Source organism: Parus major, chromosome 3 (assembly GCF_001522545.3).
Source record: "Parus major isolate Abel chromosome 3, Parus_major1.1, whole genome shotgun sequence".
Taxonomy (NCBI): domain Eukaryota; kingdom Metazoa; phylum Chordata; class Aves; order Passeriformes; family Paridae; genus Parus; species Parus major.
Genome location: NC_031770.1, coordinates 100,012,764 through 100,036,376, shown reverse-complemented (window position 1 = coordinate 100,036,376; position 23,613 = coordinate 100,012,764). Strand labels below are relative to the sequence as shown.

Sequence of the window (23,613 nt, the reverse complement as noted above, 5' to 3'; positions counted from 1 at the left end):
AGAATGCAATCACAGTTCTACTCTGTATAATTTTTCCAGTCTGTATTCTTAGTTATAAGTGGCATGCAGTTTTCCAAATTGAGTCTCTGCTTTACAAATATCATTTAAATGTCTCCTGCATATGTGTTAGAACACTTAATTTGCATAATAATTTTGGTAAACAGAAAACACTTTCAAATAAAACATCATTTACAATATTAAGTAAAAGAGATGCTGACATTGAAATTTCAAAGTACAATTAGTTTTGAAACCCATTGACTTCCCAAGCACAGTGGGGTTGTAAAGAGTGCAATTAAACCTTATTATGTATGACAAATAATGCCATTATTAACAGTATTTTTTAAAGAAAAAAGAGGTTGTCTGGTTGAATGAAAATCTAAAATCCTCCTGATATAATAAAAGCTACTGTCAAGCTCTGCACACAAGATAAGTTATGTCTGAAAAGACATGAAGGTGTCAAGCAGAGGGCTGAGGGTGAGGAGTGCCCTGCCTGTCACATAAGGCACAGGGACAGCCAAGATCTGAGCCTCCACGTGGTTGCCACAGCTCAGCTAAAGAAGCTCTGCAGAGGAAGTTTAGCTCTGTGGTCTGATGGCTAATTTGTGAGGACCACAGCTTAATGAATATTATATACACAAAGAAATGCCCATTACATACACTGAACTGCAGGACCAGAAATTTTGACTTCTTTTGTCTTCTTGATGCCACAGACTTGTGGGAAAGACTTGTTATTCTTGGTTATTGTTACAGATTTTTAAACTGGCATACTGTATGTATTATTATTGCACATAAACTAGACTGCTCATTTGCAAGACAAGAAAATGGACTAACTTCAGAACCATTTAAGTCTGCCATGTTCTGAGGTTCTCTGCTGCATACTGAAATGCCCAAGTAAGTTGCTGACTAAACAGCCCTATGCTTAGTTTTCTACTTTCAAAAGCAGTTTTGTGGGGTGGTTTTGCAGAGCTATTTCCTCTTCAGTTTAATTCAAGACATATGTGCTTTTTTGGCCCTCTTTACTAGAGAGAATTAGACTGTCCTGGTTCTCTGCAGCAGACCAACTAAAGACCCACTAAGTCTCCATGGAACTGATTAAATCCACCTTAGAATGAGCCATTTTTGTGTTCCATCACAGAGAGCCTGCAACCCAAAGAGTTCAGAGTGTCAAAGTTGCCAACAGCTTTTAAATACGTACATGTCAACATGCAAAAATAAATTAATGAAGTTGAAGAATATACATTTGCAATATATGTAGCAGACTCTTCAGTTTTCCCTGATTCCAATATATTCTATCCCTGCTATGCTTTTCTGGCATTTTAGGCCATTAGCAGAGAATTTTCCATATCTGTATTTACTTGTTTTGATCAGATCGTGAGAGCCAAGATATATTTCAGGAGAGGACATTAGGGAAATTAGGGAGGAAATACAGCCTTTTTCAGCAGGTGGAGTGATACAATTTTTCCTAGAGATCTTTAGGAAGGGAAAGATCTCACCCTTTGTGAGTGTACTGAAACATTTGGTATGGCAATTCTCATCAGGAGAGGTAGCAATATTTCTTGAGGACATGACATTTTCTGGTGCCTGTGATTATTGCATATATTTAGGTTATATAGGTTATATATATTTAGTTCCACTCTGTTCTCCTGACAAACACCTAGAACTTCCTTAGGATATCAATAAGGCTTTAGTATGTGGACATTTGTATTTCCATTTCCACTTTACTTATTTATCAATTGCCTTGTGACATTCTCTTAAATGAGTTTAGTGGTTGCTTACACATACTGTGAAACATTGCTATTATGCAAGTGCATGCATTCATATAGCAGGTATTTAATCACATTTTAATATATATATATATATATTCTAAGAGTCACAGGAGCATCCTTTATGCTAATAGACTGTTTAAAACAAACAAGACATTCATAAAATTGTTGGAAGGTATAGCCCAACATTTTTAAAGGATTTTCAGGGCTGGTGCACAATATACTTCTAAGTAGTCTTTGCACTATGAAACAGTAATTACAACCTAGTTTGAAGTGTCAATGCTTAATAAAAACAAAGGGTGAAGATTAAAGTATATCTGGCATGGACACCCCAATTTCGTGATGGCAACTCTACCTACCTTTTTGAACTATTTATCAGAAGAGTGAACTCTTATTCCCTTCTGTGTAATGGGTTTGTCTGAGAGCAGGTGGAAGCAAAATATGTCCCTCAACTGTTGCATTCTTGAACAGGAGCTTTTGGACTTCCTGTAGTCAGAGTTAATAAACACACAAAATTGAACAGATTAATGTAGTAGTTCAGAGCATCTGATACTATTTAATGATGGAATGCCTAAGCTGTGAAAATAGTAATTTCAGTTACTTAGGGTAATGAAATGTATCTTTACAGATGTGCCTGATAGATTTTCTGTCTATGAACATCAAATTGAGAATTTAGACAATAATTCTCATTACAGCTTCATTCCTCATTTCAAAGACAGTTTCTCATTAATTCACTCTCCTTTCCAGAAGTAACAAAATAACAGACATGGTTTCTCTGGATATACAGTTTAATTTCTAGTAAACTAACTGGCCTGATTCACACATTGTATTATAGCTAGCTTTACTCCAAGCCCTGAGTACTGGTTCACATACCTGTGAACAGAGTAACAATGAGAGGCATTTTAAAGTCACAAGAGAGACATCACCAAGACTGGTTACCTTAAGTGGAAATTGTAAAAAACACTCTGTCCTCTACTTGAACCTTTGAATGGGTCTAAATACCTGCAAACAGTTCTTTTTTAAAGAAGTAAAAGGAATGGCAAGCATGCCCTGAAGAGAAGGAGAAAAGACTTGGAATGTGTTCAGCCAACGTGGTGCTGCTTTCTCAGCCTCAAAATAACCCATTTGGATACATGAAATGTCTCCTGGTCACTCTGAACTCAGGGCAACACTTTTAAAGCAGATGTTTATTCTTAGGTTTCAAAGTAGTACTTTTGCACATTACTGCCAACCGACGATATGGTAATTTTAAGTTTCTCATTCCCCTAATGAAAGGTAGTCCTAGAATTTACTTCATTACGCTTTTGATGAAGACACTTTCATAAAGTATGCCTTAAGATAATTACAATTGAACAAAGTGTTCCCCAGGTAAATAGTCTATAATTAGTGCAAATTATCCCATGCATGTATTTTATTTTAGGATTGGTTGGTTTGGTTCCTCAACACGTAAAGGCATTCTGAATAATTACCAATGCAATCTGCATGATACACTATAATTTCCTACTAGGGACAGAGTGTTTATTTATACTGATAATGTCTGATCATCTAAGGAAATTCTGTCATGGCATCATAATCAGTCTTGGTGTTGACAGAAAAGAACTCTGCTCTGCAATATTTAGGAGATAAAAGAAAGCTAAATTAACCGTACAATATACTACTTTTATAGACTGGTTAAAGCCTAATAACCTGAACATATGAGTGCATATATGAGAAGTTAACTCAGTAATGAAACATATTTCTACATATTATACCACATCATAAACTGTAAATTATATTTAATAATGAAGTCCAAAACATTTAGGACTCATTTAATATATCCTGGAAAAGTAGAATTAATTATATAAACTTAAACACACATATTTAACTACTTTGTTTTCTATAAATCTTTTGATACTATACATTAATTTTCACAGATATGTGGATAATAACTTCTCCAACTCTAAAAACTGTGAATTCACTGACTTGCAGTGAATGTGGGGTGCACCACTTAAATGTTTCAGAAAGATGTATTTTTTCATGCAATTATTTTTTTTATTTGTAAAAATCATGGGTTAAAATTCCAGAACTATGATATGAAAACTGTTGCATTTCCTTGACAAAGGCTTGAAGACTGCAGAATTTAGTCCTGTTGTTATGAATGTAATCTACCATTGAAGTATAAAGGTATGGCCTTACACTGGGTTAAGGGTGTATATCTGGTACATAAAGCAATTACATATACTTTTTATAGAAAAACTATATGTAATAATCCAATTCATAAGACATTCTCCATGAAAACTTAGGTATAAATATAGCCCTGCACTAGTTAACTTGTTTGATAATTTTTTCTTTAAGTACCTCCTTTGAAAAAAATGCAATTCCATATTTATAGCTGTACGTCCGTTTCTCCTTGTATTCAACATTCTCCAAGTTTGGCTTTTTTCAAAATTAAAGTGATCTGACTTCTTTCATTTTCCTTTCCCTTTATGGCCAACATTTGGTGTTTCAGTACAAAGATATGTAGTAGAGCAGAAACATGAGTATATTACATAATTTGTTTCATGTTTACATTCATGTAAATGTGTTTTGTATTTTTGGTACACAGTGATGAAATCTCCTGGGGTTTTTTTTCAGTTTAGAATATATTTGAAGTGTATATGGTCACTACTGGTCACCTCCTATGCTTTGGTTCACATCACACAATGAGTCTTGAGCACCATGATCTGGATGAAATCACAAGGAACTGAACCCCTGGGTGTTTGGCCCACAGAAATGGCCTAGAATTAGTCTGAATCAAATACCTTCTAAAATATGTGCAAAGTCACTGAGATCACTCTGTAAATCCACTCCTATTTGTCTACACCACTTGAAAATTAATATCTAGTGAAGCCCTGTTCAATGATTAGAACTTTTAACTGTAACTTAAATATAAATAGATAACTGGTGAGTTAATTAAGTGCAGGCACAGGTAAGTGCCTGACCACAACATACAAATACCTTGGCTGTGGCTCAAGAATACTTGAAGTATAAATAAGTATAGATACTTAGACAATTTGCTGTTGCTCCATTCACTGTTGTAGCATAAATATATTTCTTAGGTTCAGCTGCAAAGCTTCTAAATAACAGCATTATCACCTTGTTCCTCAAGAAGCCTTCCCACAGTTTTCCCACAGTCCAGCTCTGCTGAATCTTCTGGATGCTGATCAGCTTGAGGACCACCTCAGCATGGATGGCAACCCTCCTGAGGCTGAGGTGGCAGCACCTGCAAAAAAGAAAGGTATATTTTCTCCTTCCTACCCTATATTTTCTTCTGAACTTATGACAGGGTTATCAGGCACTAAGTAAAAACAGGGAGGAGAAAGTGAGTGACAACACATAATAAAAATATTGACTAAGTGTCACAAGCTGAGAGACTGGGAGATATGATGGAAAGAAAGGAGAATCTGCTAAAGTAAAGAGAAGGAGGAAACTGGAATTAAAAAAAAAAAAAACGACATTTAGGCCTTCTTTTCAAGGATGCAATAAATTAATTGACCTGTTAATTGACCCCACCTCAAAAAATATTCCTTTTTATTTTTTCTTCATCTGAAGCAAACTTTTTCATTTCAGTATAAACTCTGTCTCATTTTATCAGAGCATTTAAACATTTACAGCTGTTGTATCTTCCAAAGGGACCGTTCTGACCCCCTTCTGTATGAATTTATCTTTCATGGTGTGAAGCAGAGGGTTTTTTGATAATTCCTTTTATATTGTTACAAAGTATGAAAGTCTTAACACAGTAAAGAATAACATTTAATTTTTAATGCTTAAAAAAAGAGAAAGAAATGAACAGCCAATCTCTACTATCTAGTGCTAAAGCTACAGATGTCTTAGGCCAAAACAAAAGATACAGTAGAATATACCCATGGGTAAATCATGTATTTAGTTTTACACTGAAATTCAACTTTTCTAAATGTAAAATTCTGGTTTTAATCCTTCCAGCTGGCTCTTGTGGTTCCTTTGACAATTCCTGACTCAAAAAGTTTTAAGATATATTTCTTCATCTATTACTACTTTTCTTCTAGACAATTTTGAATAATTAGTAATCCTTTTTTGGTACATTTACCAAAAGTGGACTCTAAGTAAATAGTTATTTTGAAAGTGCATATAAAGGTATAATTGCCTTACAATTTATATCTGAAGTTTCCCAATTTATTCATGAAATAAGAGAAGCACACATGGACACACTGAAAATCCATGTTCCATGAATTATCACATTATCATGTGGCTTTTTCATCCTTCTTGAAGTCATTACTTTTCAGAGCAATGGTAAACCTCTCATGCTACAAATATTACCTTTTTCTTATTTCTGTGTGCATGATTTTGTATTTATTTGAATTAAAGCACAAATCCTCAGGCCAGTTTCCTCCTCCACCTGTTTTTGTGAAATTTATAAAACCTGTATCTCTGATCTGGTCATAAAGGTACCAAACTGAAAAAAATGCAAACCTATCCAAAGGAATTATACAAGAAGTAGCCTTGTTAAAGGAAGATTTCCTATTTGTGTTTTATCCTAATTGACTGTTTCTATTCAGAAATCCCTGTTTTCATCTGCCCATATTGTTTTGGTTTTAGATCTGTTCTTTGTCTGGATTCCTGCTATAAATTTTGAATACCCTTCCTTCTTTGACAGTATGAAGCATTTCATTTTTATGGGAAAACAAGAAAGCTAATCCTGTTCTTTCATTAAAATTGATTTACTAATGTGAATATCACAAAACAACCATTTTTTTGCGGGAGCTGGACTGTATTTTTCAAACACTGACAAAAACATTGAAGAGCAGGTGATTGGTGTCTGCTTAGCCAAATGATATTTTTCAGACACATGTCTAAAGCATATAGGAATTTTAAAAGTCGGTCTTAATGACTCTGAGAGAATAATAAGAAGAACTAACCTCCAAACATCCAGTTTTTAGTAGTTGACTTGTAATGCTTTCCTCTAATCTCTGCTTTTTATCTAGTGTTGGCTCTCAAAAGAGAATAAGGATTCTTAAATGCTTGACTTACTAGAAGGTAAATTTTTTGTTCTATGTGGGGATTATTAAAATCAGCAAAGGAATAGAAATTTTGCATGATCTTTGATTAAATTGCATGATTACAAACAGAAGAAAAATAAAAACAATTATATACTTCAGGCAAAAATTTATTTGTATTAAATTAGTGCCATTTACATATTAAACACTGTTCTATAAGCTAAGATTTTAGATTGTGTTTCAAAGCAAAACCTCCTGATTAGGTTTTTTCTGTTCCTGACCCCAAAATATGCTTAAGTTGTATGATAGAGTTTAGAAGTATTATCAAAATGGAAAGGGTTTTATTCCACCTTTGTCTCAAGGTGAAATAAAAGATATTAGTCAGGATCACAACATCATGGATTGAAGTACTGTAAAAGCACACAAAATTTGTAGTATAAACCCAAAAATACGAGAGTGCACAAAGAACTGCACTTAGAAGTTTGTAAAAATTACAGTTTTGAAAACAGGTTGGGACTAATTAGAACCTAAGTTAAAGCTTGTCTTACCTATTTTCAAAGCTATTAGAACTACTACATTATTAAAATATTAGACAATTAAAACTAATATAATTAGTTTTAGAACTTCATCTCAGGTAAAAAATTGCCCTTATGAAAACATGGCATCTAATTTTTGCTTTTCCATTTAAAGTTTTGTATTTTTACACTGGAAGCAAATTGGGTGTTCTAATCACTCAAATCCTAATCCAGTGGGGTATCACATTTAGATTTTCAGATCTGATTCGTAATCTTTTGACCAAAATACATAAAAGACACATAGTTTCATACAAGGCTCCCAGTTTGAGAAAGTCTGTTGCTGTGGTATAAATGTATTGTAGAATTTGCATATGGTTGCACAGCTACACAGTAGTCATAATATCATAAATGTAATTATTTGTGTAGAAGCACGACTGGAAAAGCAATAAATGAAATAATACTGTAAACTTTTAATAAAACACCTTTTAAAATGGCACTGTTATTTCAGTCCCATGCATCAGTTCAGATTTTTATCTGAAGTCTAACTATTTCTGATTATCCAGATTTACTCTTTGACACATTTACTGATGCAAGGCAGACACAGGCAGACACTGTATAATTCAGTGTTAGGCACAGCAAGGCCAGTTGCTCATTTCTTGTTCTTTAGGCATCTAAGGTAAGAAAATACATGACTTTGTTTTGCAAGCAGTCCAAATTCAGTACCCTGGGAAACTTACTGCATATTCTTTAGACAATGCACAGCCCCAGCCCATAATGCTCAAATGAATATAAAGATCTACACAGCAAGACCACCCGTCAGGAGAACTGAACACAATCATGAGGATGATAATTAAGTAGGAAACAACAGATTTTTTTCATCTCTAGCCTTGAGATTAAGTGGACCGCCATAAATTGCATTGCATTAAAAGCAGTTAATTTCTTTTACCTCTCATAACAGGATGGTGCCATCCACAGTATGGGATGGAAACGATCCCTGGCTCATGTTAAGCTCATAATGTGTGTTCATGGTACCTTGTCCAAGAGAAAACTTCAGCAGGAATCCTACTGAGAAATGAAAGGTTTAGTCAGTCATGTGGCAGAGCTCAGCCTTCCTCCCTCATCCTTTTGAGCTCTCCTGTGTAATTTGTCTCAGTTGTACACACACACCTCTAGCTCAAAGAACACAGTAAAGCTTTTTACCTGCTCAGACTACTAGAGCAGCTTTCAGACGTCTGGATTAACCAAAATGATACCAGGCCAGGCTGTAGAAATAGAAATACTTGCAATTAGAATTGATTTAGTGGTATGTGTTGTCTTCTGCACAATCCATTCATCTTCTGTTACTACTTTGAAGCTAGTTACATTCTCTGCACTTTGCACTCTCCTTTCAGAAGTGCTTCCCCTTGGTCAGCTGAGTTTCTACTTCTTGCTTGCCTTGAATTGAAATCTTTTGAATTTTTAAATAAAGCCAGAATGGTGCCTACAAGTCATCTTGTTCCTGGATTACAGTCAAATACACATGTTTTTAGGAGTAATAAGTGAACTTCATGAAAAGTCTTTAAGAAATATTTTATTTAGCATCAGTAATAAAATTCCACTCTAAAATATTGTTAAATAACAATCACACTGCTAAAATCCTCCAGATACATTTTGTCTCTTAAGTCTATATATTAATCTAAGATAAATTAGATAAAATTTCTTTGCAGAATTCAAGAATACCCATACAGAGAAGGCTCTTTCTAGAACTTTCTTGGTTTTCTCACTGTATCTCTTCCCCTGAATACAACAATGCAGGGATTATTTTGTCTCCACTGGCAGGATTCATCAGGATAAATATAGACATTGATGTCTGAACTACTTGTCTAGACTTTGGATAATGTCAATGGAAAGAAACAAATACTCTTTGCTTGTGATTCATTTCACACTAAAATAAAAGTCTAAAATAAGTCAGATGAATCATGTTCCAAGACAACCTCCTTCTCTCCATTACTTATAAAAGGACATCAGTCAACTAGCTCAGATAAAGAGAGCTACATCTGCTCTAATGAATCTCACTCCAGACATTTTCTGGGTTGGTACACTGCCAGTCAATCCAGTCCTCCACGTTGTAGGAGGTATGGGAGCAGGAAATAAAAACCTTACCCTGAAAGGGAAAACTGTTGTCTGTGTCTGATGGTGGCTAAACCTCTCTATCCCAAAAGGTGCCATATGCAGCACTTTTAAAAAGGTAGTCCTACAGCTACTGCAGGAAGCTGTTCTACCACTAAAGGATAAACGAAGACCATTCTTCTATCCAATCAGTCCTCACAGATCTTCTCTTCTGTATTCTTTTTGGGGCTCTGACACCACAATTCAAAAGCTGTTGTGACTTCTATGGTTTCCTGCTCATTTTGTGTGAAGGAAATCAGAAATAAGCATCTGCAACAGCTGAAAATGAGAAGCAATGCAAATTATTTTCACAAGGCCTTCAGGCCATAGCAAAAGGTGGCTACAGTTTCCTAACACTTTTTTACTTTTTTTAGTTTTCACAACTGCAATATTAATAATGTCATAGTGAAATTTCAACCATCATTTTCTAAGAAAGCTTGATTCTAAATTTTTGTGGTTGGGATTTTAGCCTTGGTTTTCAGTCATCTAAAAAGACCTTCCTTGTTGCATTTATTTTATTGTTCTGTAACAAAAAAAAAAATTGAGAGCATTGGATAACTAGCTCTTATTTGCCTCAAAATGTGTCATTGTAGCTTACTATCAATCTGTCAGATAAGTAATCACTATTCATAAAACATCATCAAATATGACTATTCATAACATCACTATTCATAAAAATGCCATCAATTATCAGGTATTGTTTAGCACTTTTGGGGCCTAGTTTTCAGAAGTGATGAGCATTTCTGTGCTTGGAGGAGCCAGCCTTTTGTGTGATTGTGTGCTATAAAAGTCACATCATGATACTGAAAGGGAACTGAAACATAAAGTTGTTAAAAGGTAAGCAACTAACTTTGTACTGAAATTTCTGTGATTTTCCAGAAAGATTTGTAGGTCCTAAGAGAAACCTTTCCAGTGCATTTAACAACAGACATGACTAATGCAACTAGTGTAATATCTTAATGAGCTTTTGAGAAGTAAAATCAGCTCTTTAAAATTTGTCCATATATCACTAAGCATTTTATCTTAAGTTGCAAACAAAAAACCCTGTGATTATTTTAATTAACCTTTCTGTGACAGCATATAGAAGTGGATGGAATAGATAGTTAATGTTAATCAATCCTCAAAAATGTGTTTTGATCAATATTAGACTGATTTATGTATTATTAATACCTTGTGACAAGAACAGGGAAAAGAAATTTTCATCAACCTCAACAGGTGTTTTCTCTTTATTTCACTTGGACAAGTTTTTCACATGAGAAGGTACAACACTGGAGTCAGTCAAGCTGCTCATCCCAAGTTAATTATGTTCTTAAGCACTTTGCTTTTTCAGAGTGTCTGTGATAAGTAAAGTGCAGCCTCAGTCCTTGGTGCACAGGAATAACCCACTGATTTTTGGACTTTCTCATAATAATAGCCATAATAACATGCACACAGCAGAAACAAGCTGTAAATTGAGGCAAAAGTTTCCTGAATGACCTTGATTATGATCTGCATTCTCCTCATCTCATAGCCATTTTAATTAGCAGGGTAACTGCAGAAATGCACTCTCTGAGGCTAGGAAAGCTGAATCTCAGGAAAATAGATAAAATCCTATGTATGCAGAATTTGAAGCTATCACAAGTTCTAAAATACACTCTACCACCATGTCTGATCCATTGAATGGTCACAGGAGGATCAATTTCTGCATCAACTAAACAGCCCCTTTCTTTCACTTTGTGCCCTGTATCTGTTTTGCTAACATATATATAGATACTCTCTCCTCCTAGTAACTTTCTGAGAAATTAAAAATCCAAAGTTCAGGTGCTTTCTCTAATTAGTTTAGAGCTTGTCTGAACAAATTCCCTTTTCTTATCTACCCTAATGGCTGTGACTCGCAGCTTAACATGACTCTTTTCCCTTCAAATATAATATCAATACAAGCAGTTCCTGTTTCTATCAGTTTATCCTGCTCTTTCTAGTTCTCATGTCAAACATCACTTTTCCTTGGCATGTCTTTCTACACTTCTCTTACGAATCTCTAGGGTCCTGTAACCAATTGAAAATCTATTTCCTTCAAGCAGTGATTCAATTTTCTAAGTCTGCCTCTAATATACCTTTGACAATGTTCTCATTATGTTTTTATTAATCCTGCTGATGGCCATCTGCCATAGCTATAATTATGAATTCAAATGTGTCTTTCCATTTTTAAGAGGTCCAGAAATAAAACCTCTACTTACTCTAGAAATCAACTTCTCAGTGATGGGCTTCAGGCATGACAGTTCCTGAAATTGAAAATGAATTAAATTAGAAAACATATAGATCTCTTAGAAGGCCATATTTATTCCTGTAAACTGACAAAACCTGTTAACATATAAAAATTATTAATTGCCAGTTTTAAGTGTTATTCCTTATAAAATGTGCAAATACCTTCTTTTATATTTTTTGTACGATTCCTAAGGTTAATATTTTTTGAGCTATTTTTCTCATCCCCTAGGCATAAGGACTGCTGGTGTTACTGTAGTCAGGTGTGGTGGGATGATATAAAGTGCTTTCCACCAGACTGAATGCTTCTCAGAAACAAAACTTTAGTTGCTCATATTTAATTTACCATTTATCTCTCTCACAGGCTTTTCCTCATCCTTAGTTTATTTTTTTATTATTTTCCCCTGCCTTTATTTTTTCTCATCCCCCTGAACAATGTCCTTTCCTCTTTAAATTTCTTAATCTAATTTCTTAATATACATCTTGGCTAAAAATTACAATTAATTTCCAGTCATTATACACTACATTCCAATTTTTTTCTCCCATAAGTTTCCTAATAAGCTACAAAATCATGCATGTGAATCCTCTTAGAGACCAGAGATATCATTAAGGTATGCAATTAGACACTGCAAGATTATGTATGTTAATTAGTTTCAACCATGTTGAGAGGGAATTGTCCAGGCCTCAGAATAACAATATTTTGGTGACTTATATTAACGTACAAAGAGCATTTTGGTGAATTATAGTAATACTGTAAGAAGAGCAAAGATTTAGAGAAGCTGAGTTAATACAAATTAAAATATTTCCACATGGAATATGGATGCTTGATGGTAAGTAGGATATACAATAATCATTGCTATAAAATAAAGCAAAGATTGTAGAAATGCATTAAGACTGGAAAACAAATGTACAAAGCTAAAGACTATCTAGCTAAACAACTGAGTCAGCACATAAGAGATTTATCTTAAGCCTTAATAAGAAGTACTGTGGTAATTGATGTATTTCTTCATACAATTTGGTGTTTTAATTCTACTGCAGGAGAGCTTCCATAATAGCAGATCAGAATTTATGCCATAAACCCCAGAAAATTTTACTCATGAAAATGTAACAGATATTAAGATGGCCAAGAGATTAAACAACCATAAACATCTGAGTTACTTGTGTGACTTTTTTTAAAGCACAGAATTAACAAAACAATGTGCTGCTCTACCTCTTCTCTCTTTCCAGAGAGGGGAACTAGCTGACACTTGCAACAAGATACTATTCCACTCTCCCAAGAATGTAAAAAGAGATCCCCAAGGCATTTGCTAGTGAGTAACGTAATAGAAATCAGCTCTAGTTCCTCAGATTTTTAAAATTGTTCTGTACTTCAGGCACACAAAGGACTGTTGATGCACATAAATTTTTCTTAATCTGTTGACCCTGGTGAACTTAAGCTACTTCACATTCTTCTGAATTTATTTTAAACTCTAAAAAGATAATAAAATCAAAAGTTATCAACTGGAAGAATAAATTAGTAAAATATGAATCTGGTTTAATTTAATTTATTTTTTTCCTTTTCAGCTACTTTTCTACTTTGGATATTCTTTGTTCATATTTAGTAATGCCTACTGAATTTGGCTCCCTTTCTTCAGCATCAAACCCTTCCATCATATTCTCCTTATGTTCACTGCCAAACCCTGAGTCCCATGAGCCATTCAGTAAAAAAGGAATTGCCATTCCTTGAGGGCTTTCCTGGTGGGTTTTGTTTTATTTTCCTTACTAGCACCATCATATTAATTGTAATAAGTTTATAGCAGTTTTCAGGATTTCTGTTACAACAGCTTTAAAGTAATTTATTGTTGGATGTAACAAATGTCATAGCTCACTGCTTACTCTTGACAGAAATCATGCATAACCTTTATAATGCTGTTGAGACAGGCAGTGTTTACAGTGCTTTTCCTGCCTCCACCTTTGCCAGCTTTAGGGTTCTTTTCTTGCATTTATAGCCCACAGCTCCCAACCTCAACTGTAATGTGAAGTAATATCTGCATTTTTATCATCAGATAACCTATACAGTGTGGTTTGTAACTTTTAGATTTAATGAATGCACAAGGCATCATCAGATTTTGTATGATAATATATTTTCATTAATTTTGAACTATAGGGAGAGGGAAAATAAATTTATGGTAAATATATATTTTTATTTTTCACTATAGATGTGCATTTTTTTTATTTTCATGTCTGCTTTTAGTCATGGCCTTTTTTAATCTACTCAAGTAATCAAATTGAAACAATTTTGTTTTATCTGATTTTGAGAGGTTCCGCTGTTGGAGGTGCTTTTCCTTTTCCTTGGGAAGTACTAAATCACCTATAAACATGCAGATACTCAGCCTCCTGGTCCAAAATATCTAATAACTGGTAGAAAAAAAAATGCTACTGCATGAAATTGGAGAGCTACTTGCCTGACGGCTTTTTCCTGTTTGAGGAAAGTTAGTGAGAAAAGTGTCTTGGCATATTTCAGAAGGATATTTATCTTTTGAAAATAACTATTGATTTTTAGTTTGTAATTTGAAACTAATTAAATAGATCTGAGTTTCTGAGTCAAGTTCTCATAGGTTAATGGGAAAAAGGATGTTTCATTGACTAAGCTGCTAAGTGTTGCTTGAGAAAATGTATTATTTTCTTTGTTGTAGTAAACATTGCATTTATGACCTTGGAAATTCAGAACTAGAGTTGTAAAGTAATGTAGTCACTTAAGGATGTAGTTAAGAGCTAGGAATGGTGATTTGTTCATTTTTTGCACCACTGAAGAGCAATTAAGGCTCAATCTAACTGTTAGTTGGAATTAATCTCCATGCTGTAACTCACCTACAGAGGTATCTATCCAGTAAAGCAGTCAAAACTTTGGCAGTAGAACATTCTATTCTGATTCAGCTTTGTCCTTGGCCAATTCTTACTCTTCCAGACTATTCCTAAATGCACTTGGAGCATTCAAAGGATTAGGGAATAAGTTTCCAAAGGCAATTTGGATGGATAAATAATGTTTGGAGGCAAAAAGACTAAGCCAGCAAAGAACACGCCCCTACACCCTGCAGGCCTTACATTAATTTACTATCAGATAGATATAGCCCTTTCTTCCTGGAGATGTACTCAAGTTGGCAAATGTTGCCAAAGAGAATATAATTATGCAGAAATAACAGGTTAATGAAACTCTCTGGCTCCCAGATCAGAATGGCTTCTTCTCTGGTTGTCTTGGCAGGAGAGCAGAGCCAGCTACAATCTGTACACCACATCCATGTAACCCTATTCCAGGCAAAAGTAATTCTGCCTGAGGGTAACTGAGCTTCTCCAGCTGGCAGGAGTGTGACACTGTACCTTCAAGGCCTATGGAGTTACTGAGCTAGATCATCAAATGATTCAATACTTCTGAATATATGCCATCTTGTTTGAAAGAACAGGTTTAAAAACTGCATCATTTTTATTTAATTCAGTGTTCACCTAACCTAAAATTTCCCACACTGATGACTGTTTATGTCTTCATCCTATAGTTTCTACAGCCAGTTTCTACTATAACTGGCATATTAAGTGTTCACATGCTTCAAATTACTGCAAACATAGCAAATCATCAGCTTTGCATTTGATCTTCCAGAAACATTTTCAAAATGAACTTTCTCTCTTCAGAGGATACAACATTCCCTCTCCTGCATCTGAGTTTAAGGTGGCACTTTCCAGATTTTTCGAAGAATAAAATACAGCCAACTTGAAAAATAAGATAGTTTTCCTCCCATGGAAAAATCGCTGTCTACTGATCATAATTTAAGGTGATAACTTAAACTAATACTCCCAAGACAGTTGAATCAGAATTGAATTCTTATTTCAATGTAGTTTACCTCAATTAAGAACAAAAAAGTCCAATATAATTTGAAAGGCAGAAAATTATATTAGGCAGGCTCTAAAACACACTTCAGTTACAGAGTTGATCATTAATAAATGAAATATATAATAATGAAAGTCCTTCATTAAAAGAGTACCCACAAATTTGTTCTTTTTTTTCTCCGTTAGGGTGCTCTGAACTCCTGCTTTATTGGCCTTCTTCAATATGTTCCAAGTGGTGATAGCCCAGAGATAATGTGATTAAGCAGTTCTAAAACTTTAAGAGCCAGTGAAATTCCACCTACTGAAAAAAACATATATTTTGGAGAATGTTTCAAAGAAATTCAGTAATATTATAATGTGTCTTAGGAGCCATAACAAATAGTGTTGGAAAATGTCTGTAGACACAAGCTCAGCATCTGTAAAAGCTGTCAGTAGTAAACTGTAATCCTACATTCTGACCAGTGATATTCATTTGAAAAGAGCAAGACTAAATAAGGACATTTTCTTTAATAATCCTTTCAGCAGTAATTCAAATATACATAAAAGTCCATCATATATTACACATAAAATGCATGTTAAACTACTTATTTTCACTGAGATTTTACTGGTTGTTCCAAAACTAATGGCATACAGGTTCATTATAACAGTGATTCCTTTACATCTAAAAATTTTGAGCTTACCTAAAGTATGATATTTGGAATGTAAAACTTCTTTTTTCTGTCTTTGGGAACTTGATGTGGAGATGAATGTAGACATCCAGTCCTGGTCACCAATTGCGTAAAAGTGAGAAAAACCCCACAAAAGGAGAATAAAGGAAATGTTGAATTCATACAAATTTTTTTTAAGCTTGTAGTGATTCATGAAGTTCCTTATCAAAGCCAAATGGTACGTCTAGAACTCAGGGTCAGGAAATATTTCAGGCCAATCAAACTTTTCAGAACGGAAACTTTGGGTGGCTGTGTCTCTGTGGGGCACTGAAGCAGCATCAGAGCTGTTTTCAACTGCTCTCAAAAAGAAAAAGATACAAACTATCGTGTAGCATAGTAATTTCTAGTTGATGAGATTATTTTTGAACATGGAAATTGAACTCAGCTATACAGTGACCAGAGAATCAGGAATTTCATAGTGCACAGATAATGGTTTTTTTTTCCACAGATAATCTTGCTCTATATGTCTGTCTGCTCCTATGAGCAGATATAAGTTTTAACTGTCATTTTGATGTTACTTAGAACATCAAAAATGCCATATTACATCCCATAGCTGTGAGTAACTTTGACTCCAAATATTATTACATGTTCTTTGTAAAGCCTCAGTAGTATGGAAATATATTCTCTTACACAAAACAAGTCACACTATAATTTTATAAGCTTTTGGAAAACAAGGGTATATTGGCAAAAAATTGGAATTTTTTTTTTCTATGGGAAAATTTGAAACCACATTTTTGAAATCATACTCTTGAAAGAAAAAATATTTAATTTAGAAGGGTCTTACAGCATAATATACAGCAAAATAACAACATTTATGAAATCCATCAAATATGATCACCCTTTGGTGTAGCATCCTTTGGCTCTTTTCCAATGTGGCTAGCTGGTTTGTCTCTTCTCAAAAGATAAAATCAGCAAAAAATATCCAAAACTTCAATAGTAGAATTGTTTTTACATCATAAAATATTAACTGAAATTCTTCTTGTGCCACCACCACGTACTTCCAAAACAGCTACCTACACCTCAAAACTATGGCAGTGGAGACTTTATCTGGGCACGAAGTGGGCAGGCAGCTGGTGGGGCTGGGTGGGTGTGCCTGAAACTGCTCTTTCACACCAGATGGAGCAGCCACATCCAGACAGCATCTGCAGACCCCAGGCTGCTCCTGGATGTTCACTGAGCATGGTGTCTGGGCTGGCAGAGATACCACAGCTCTCAGATCCATGCCCTAGTCATTTAGTTGACTAGACACACACAGCTATGGGGCAGAAAAAAAACAAAGACAAGTAAAGTGAATAATACAACAAATAAAAAAAGAAAAAAGGCAGGTGTTCCACCTTATCCAGTCCCTGACATCAGGCATTTCATTCACTGATGAACTCATAAAAATCTTCAATTACATTGAAATTATCTGAGTTGGGTCACCCTGCCTTTGATAACAAATTAAATATTTATATATATATATATATATGTATGTATGTATGTATATGTATATGTATATGTATATGTATATGTATATGTATATGTATATGTATATGTGTATATGTGTATATGTGTATATGTGTATATGTGTATATATATATATGTGTGTGTGTATATATATATATATTCCAAGATGAGTCACGGAGGCCTGAACCTTCTATCCCTTGTCTTAAATCAGGCAGGAGCCTTGTTCAGCAGGGTTGGTGCCTGGCTCACAACTGCTCAATGAACCCAGTTTGACACATCCTTGAATCTCTGATCTTTGAAAACTACATATTGTGAGGAAAATAATTGTTAAACTGACGCTGTTGTGCCTACAGAGTCCTTGAAGAACAACTGGCTTTTATACAAAGAAAAGAAGGATTTTTTTCTGCCATTAGTATCTTAAAATTATTCTTGGCAAGTCAGCTTTGTCCAAGATATCAAATTATTTACATGTCGTTTAAGCCCCTCTGTTCAAAATTAGATAAATTGAAGAAATAAATTGTACTCAATATACAAAGTCTAAGCTAAGTATTTTTTTCTCATAATGGGAAGCTTCTCTTTAATAGTCTCAATTTTTCTGTTATTTTTCAGATCCATCCTATATAGAAATAAGTTAAAATAACCAGTTTTCTCATTTCCCTCTCTCTATACAAAATCTGTTCATTAAGAAAGATTATGGACTATTAATTTGATGATTCTGAAGTTCTACAAAATGGAATGGTGTAAATGGACATAAGGAAGAACTTTTGTCCTCCTTTAATGTAAATACATTTTGTTGTGAAAATTATCTTCTAAGAACTGCAGTCTTTGAACATGTGAATGACTTTTCCTAGCTTTGAAAAGATTTCACAATAATTTTAACAATGCCTTTATATCTTAAAAGTAATAGATTTCCCAGTATATTTCTGGTTAAGTAATTTTTGAATTAAAATGATATAACCAGAGGAGAATTTTTCAGTTTTCTGTTTCTATGACATTCATTTTGACCTTTCACATTTACACTGAATATTTCCTTTTCAGTCATGAAGTACCCTTCTTGCGAACACTAGAAATCATTCTACTCATTACCAGTTCAAAGTAGGCACATTTTCCAAAAACATCTAGCTGGAGGAGAATGTTAGTCCAATTACTGTATTGGAATACATTTCAATTGCAAGATGCAATCTAACCAGTCTTACACCAATTTTCAATGGATGGGTTTTATTCGCCAGTAAACCTTGAAAAAGTCTTCAAAATTTAAGTCAATGACAACAAGGAAGCTTTTGTGAGATGAGATGTTTCTCAAGGTATCTTGATGGCTGTTTTATTCTTCTGCACAGCACAATGATTTTCACGACAACTTCTGTTTCCTCTGAAATCTATACTCAATCTGTATAGAGTTTATATGCTGTGATAATACGCTATAGGATAATGTTTTGTTTCGTTTCTCCTTATTATCCTTTGTAAGGAAAACAAATGCATGTGTTGTTTTCAAAACTTTATTATAAGAAAAAATATCTTCTAAAGCTATTTTTGCACCAATGGAGAAAAGCATAAGCTTTAAAAGATAGATGTATTTTTCAAGATAGAGTACATTTTTTTCTACATCTTGTTCCAGTTCATTAGCCTTCAGCCATTTATTTTTCAGTCTCACTTGTATTTCCTCAGATTCACTATTAAAGAGAATCATGATAAATAAAAGATACTCCATGGGCCTTTCTGCTACTTAGTGCAGTGCTTGGTATAATGTTTTCTGGATAAAATTTGCTTTGTGTGTGACTTGATAATTTACTTAAGTAAGTGTAAAGAAAATACTTCATGTACATTAAACACCTGACTACTCAGAAGTAAAACTTCTCAGTTATCCCTTTTTAACCCATTTAGAACATGACATCCCTCACTAAAATTGTTTAGAAAATATGTGACATGAAAAATACATATGTGTTGGCTGACTTTAAGACCTGAAATAATTTCATTATCAATGACTGGAAAATAATGGGAACAACTAGTGGAGATTCTACCCTTCACAACTGGAAGTATTCCCACCTATGTTTGACAGTTCAGTTGGTCAGGCTCTGGCTTAAGACTTGTGATTATTTTCATTGTCATCATCATTTAGTATAACCGTAGAAAGGCTATTTATCCCCTCTATGTTCCTTAGTTTCTAGTCTGTCTTGTCTGTTAAGCTTGTCAGTTTTGGGGGCTTTTACAAGACTTTAGGGAACTTTATATACTCCCAGTATACTGTTAATAGTAATAGATAATATCTTCCAGAAGTTCTGAAGGAAAGTAGGGAAAGATTTATGAATGGCATTGTGTTATCTGTGGTTTCATGTTCAGCAGGAAAAAATTGTGCCCACGTGGAGAGAGGAGCCCACAATGGAGCAGGGCTGCTGGCAGGACCTGTGACCAGAGCATCCACGCTGGAGCAGCCTGTTCCTGAAGGACTGCACCCCACAGGAGGGACCTGGAGCAGGGGAGGAGTGTGGGGCATCCTCCCTGGAGGAAAAAGGAGCAGCAGAGACAGTGTGTGATGATCTGATGGCAGCCTCCATTCCCTGTCCCCCTGTGCCCCTGTGAGGGAACAGGGAGAGAAACTGAGTGAAAAACAAGGAAGGGGGGAGTGAGGGGAAGGTGAGTTTAAGATTTGAGTTTATTATAATGATTTGCAATAAATTCAGTTTCCTCAAGTGGAGTCTATTTGGCCTGTGACAGTCACTGGTGAATGATCTCTCCCTGCCCTTAATTCAATATAAAACACATAGACTTTAGTTGTATTTTCTCTCCCCTTCCCAGCTGAGGAGGACAGTGATAGAACAGCTTTGGGGGACAGGGGTGGGGGGCACCTGTCATCCAGACAAGGTCAAACCAACACAAGAGTATTCTTTTTATTGCCAGCATTTTTAATGTTAATTTTTCCAAAAAAAAAAGAAAATCACATTTTTCAAGTTAGATCACTTCCTTGTAATTTTTGTTGCAGTATGCAAATTAAAATTCATCACAAAATCATCTAAATACATCTTCCTTAAAACAGCATGCCTATTTCAAATCTAATGCAAGTATGTCTCCATATACCACTGAAATACATTATCCTTCTGTCTTATGTTGAGTAGATGCTTAACTCTCCTAGAAGTAACATGAAGCACTTTAGAATAAGAAGTAGTTAAAATTTTTGTTAGCCTAATTTCAAGGAGCATGAAATTAGGCTAACAAAATTAATCTGCTTCTCATGAGCATAGAGAAGCAGATTAATATTTTTTCAAAAGATTTTGTCTAGCACAAACTCAATTCCAAAGATGACATGTTATGATAACTATAAAAATTAGAACCTTCACCATTTCCTTTCTTATAGATGATTCAATCCTACCTAATTAACTTTTTTTTCCTTCATCTTCTCAATCACATGTAAGAGTATGTTCAATGTATTCACCTACTCACAAGTACTGACAAAAGTTCAAAAGTGTATTCCAGGCAAGCCAGAATTAAATTTATTGGTTTTCTTCTCAAAGATATTTGTTCCTTTTCTAGCATTAACTTGCAGCAGTCTTGGCATCTGTTGTTCATTTATTTGTTTGTTTATTTATTTAAAATTATTACTTACATTACTTACATTACTTACATTTATTGTCTGTTTTTTCATAAACTTCAAAACTTCTGTTTTGACTTTTAGTCCAGCCATTAAAAGCCAGATTCAGGCAAAAAACTCAAGACAGAATGGTTACCTGAAGTAAGAAAAATTTAAAAAGGAAGGTGAAATTACAGTTCCCTTCAATTCACTGTCAAGGTTCTTAGGAAGAGTGTTGAATTAAAGATTTTCCTGAAAGTGAAAATATAAGCCCCTAATGTAATTTTGCTGTGTACAGACAATACCACTATAGATTAAAGGCAAACCTCGCTTATCCTTCAAATACCTAATGAAAACACATTTCAGTGACAGAAATTTCTGCAAATCAGTACTGTATAATATTACAAGCTCTGCATTTAGTAATATGTGTGCTAAACTGCAGAAAATAATGGTTATATTAAAGTACAGGCCAATAAAAGTTGGAGCCTTTGCCTCTAAGTTCTAACAATGAAGGTTATAAGTATTTTTAAATATAAGAAGTTTCAGTTTTGTGATTTCCATGCAAGCTGGTTGATAAAAGACATGAACCAAGGTTTGCCTTCCACCTGTTTCACATAACCTCGAAATCTTCCCACACAGAGAGATGAGCAGTAATTTCTTCAGCCTTCCCAATGGCTTGGCAAAGTTAACCTTCTTTCCTGGATTGCCATCAAAATTCCTTGTTATCTACGGGTTTAGACTACAAGGGGTGACACAGAAACAGTATGTTTTATGTTGGAGAATGGAGAAAATATTTCAACAACAACCTTATGAGTATGAGAAATGGAAGTTATAGTTACATATATAATTTTCTTTTCCACAGTGCTCAAAAATGCTGCACACTAAATGTTTACATAGTGAATTCCAATCAAAAATTGTGAATGATGAAGCTATATATGAAGGGACTTTCATGACACCATGATATGATACAATTACAGAAGGTGCCTCTCTCTAAATTAAAGTACAAACAAGATCTACCAGAATAAACAGTATGGATTTTATTTAACAGTAAATGTGATGTAGAGAGATAGAAATATGGGGGGATGGGAGAAACGAAAGAGTGTGAGAAAGAGAAATAAGTGCAAAAATTTTACCACCACATGGATCCCTGCAGCAGGGTCCTCCTTTACCCTGGTCTCCAGTGGTGGAGGTCCCAGTGTACCACAGGGATGTTCTGCTGGATGTACCACTCCTATACAGTCCAAGTCCTAGTTAGCCATGGGATGTAGATCCCATTCCCACAACTTGGACTGCCACGAGTTTCCTTTCCCACAGTTTACCACTGTGCAAATTTTCCATCCAGATCGGTACTATTTTAAGTTCCCTCAGGCTGCACAGTAGAATTTTATCCAATATGCTAATTCCAAATCTTCACCTTCATCAGGCCTGGAATTAATGTCTTCCTGTTTTGCCATCTATATTTATCTCAAGTTCCTTTTATGGTGGCTTATCTTATGGGAACTTCCTTCTTGAGACATGCAATTGAATTCTTCAACTCCTCGCTGTCCTGGGGTGACTTTATGAGTGACCTGGGGTGACTCACACAGCCCCATTATAATTTTCAGAGTTATATGGAGTTCTGGAAGAATATTTACACAGGATTTTGTAGAAAGATGCTCTACTTAAATTAAAAGGGAAAAGGAAAAAGGAAGAGGTAAAAACATATTATCAAAACTAGAAGATATTCTCTTATGCAAATCTTGCTAAATACATTTAGTAAGGCATCTCTAAAAGCATCATAAAATGTGAAAAGTGAATCTGAAAATGAAATTAGATAAAAATATTACTTTAAAAAAAAGCACTTATTGTAGATGGAAAACAAAGATAAGTTTAAAGTGTATATTTTATTTAAATGACAGAAAAAAGTATGGAGGTATCTAAAAATGCAGAAAAATAATCTGTATAAAATTCTACTTCTCTTTGCAAGGAAGCAGCTGACATTTTTAGTAAAGTGCTTGAAGTAATGTAGTTTTAATATACTGCAATACATTTTGAAAAAGTTTTCAGTTTGATAACAAAAATTGTCATACTGCCTTTGAAAAAATTCCCCCACTTTGCAGACTAGAACCTTTCTGTTTAAACAAAACGATTTTGCACCACGTCATGTCTGTACAAATGATGTGAATAAGTTGGACTAGCTAGAAGAGCAAGTGGTTTCACTTATCATGGTTTAGGGCTTTGAGTTTCTCTCAACATTTTTCTCTCATGCTATAAATAGTTGAATAGAAAATATATTTAAGATAATAATCATGACAGTTGTGTCCACTTACAGGAGAAGAAACAATGCAGCACTGAAATACAGGAAATTCTTCTTAAACATGAGAGAAAAGATATTTCTTATTT

The 23,613-nt window shown here is 34.5% G+C and overlaps 1 long non-coding RNA gene across 1 annotated transcript in view; it reads right to left on the bottom strand.

Annotated features, from left to right (window-relative positions):
- Positions 1-16,281, bottom strand: part of LOC107201394 — a 29,846-nt gene extending 13,565 nt beyond the window's left edge. The window contains exons 1-6 of the long non-coding RNA XR_001520177.3: positions 16,197-16,281; positions 11,634-11,678; positions 8,470-8,531; positions 8,216-8,334; positions 4,878-5,004; positions 2,123-2,249 (exon numbers count right to left, since the gene is read on the bottom strand). This is a non-coding gene — a long non-coding RNA (uncharacterized LOC107201394). The remainder of the gene's footprint in view (positions 1-2,122; positions 2,250-4,877; positions 5,005-8,215; positions 8,335-8,469; positions 8,532-11,633; positions 11,679-16,196) is intronic.
- Between the last annotated feature and the right edge of the window lie 7,332 nt (positions 16,282-23,613).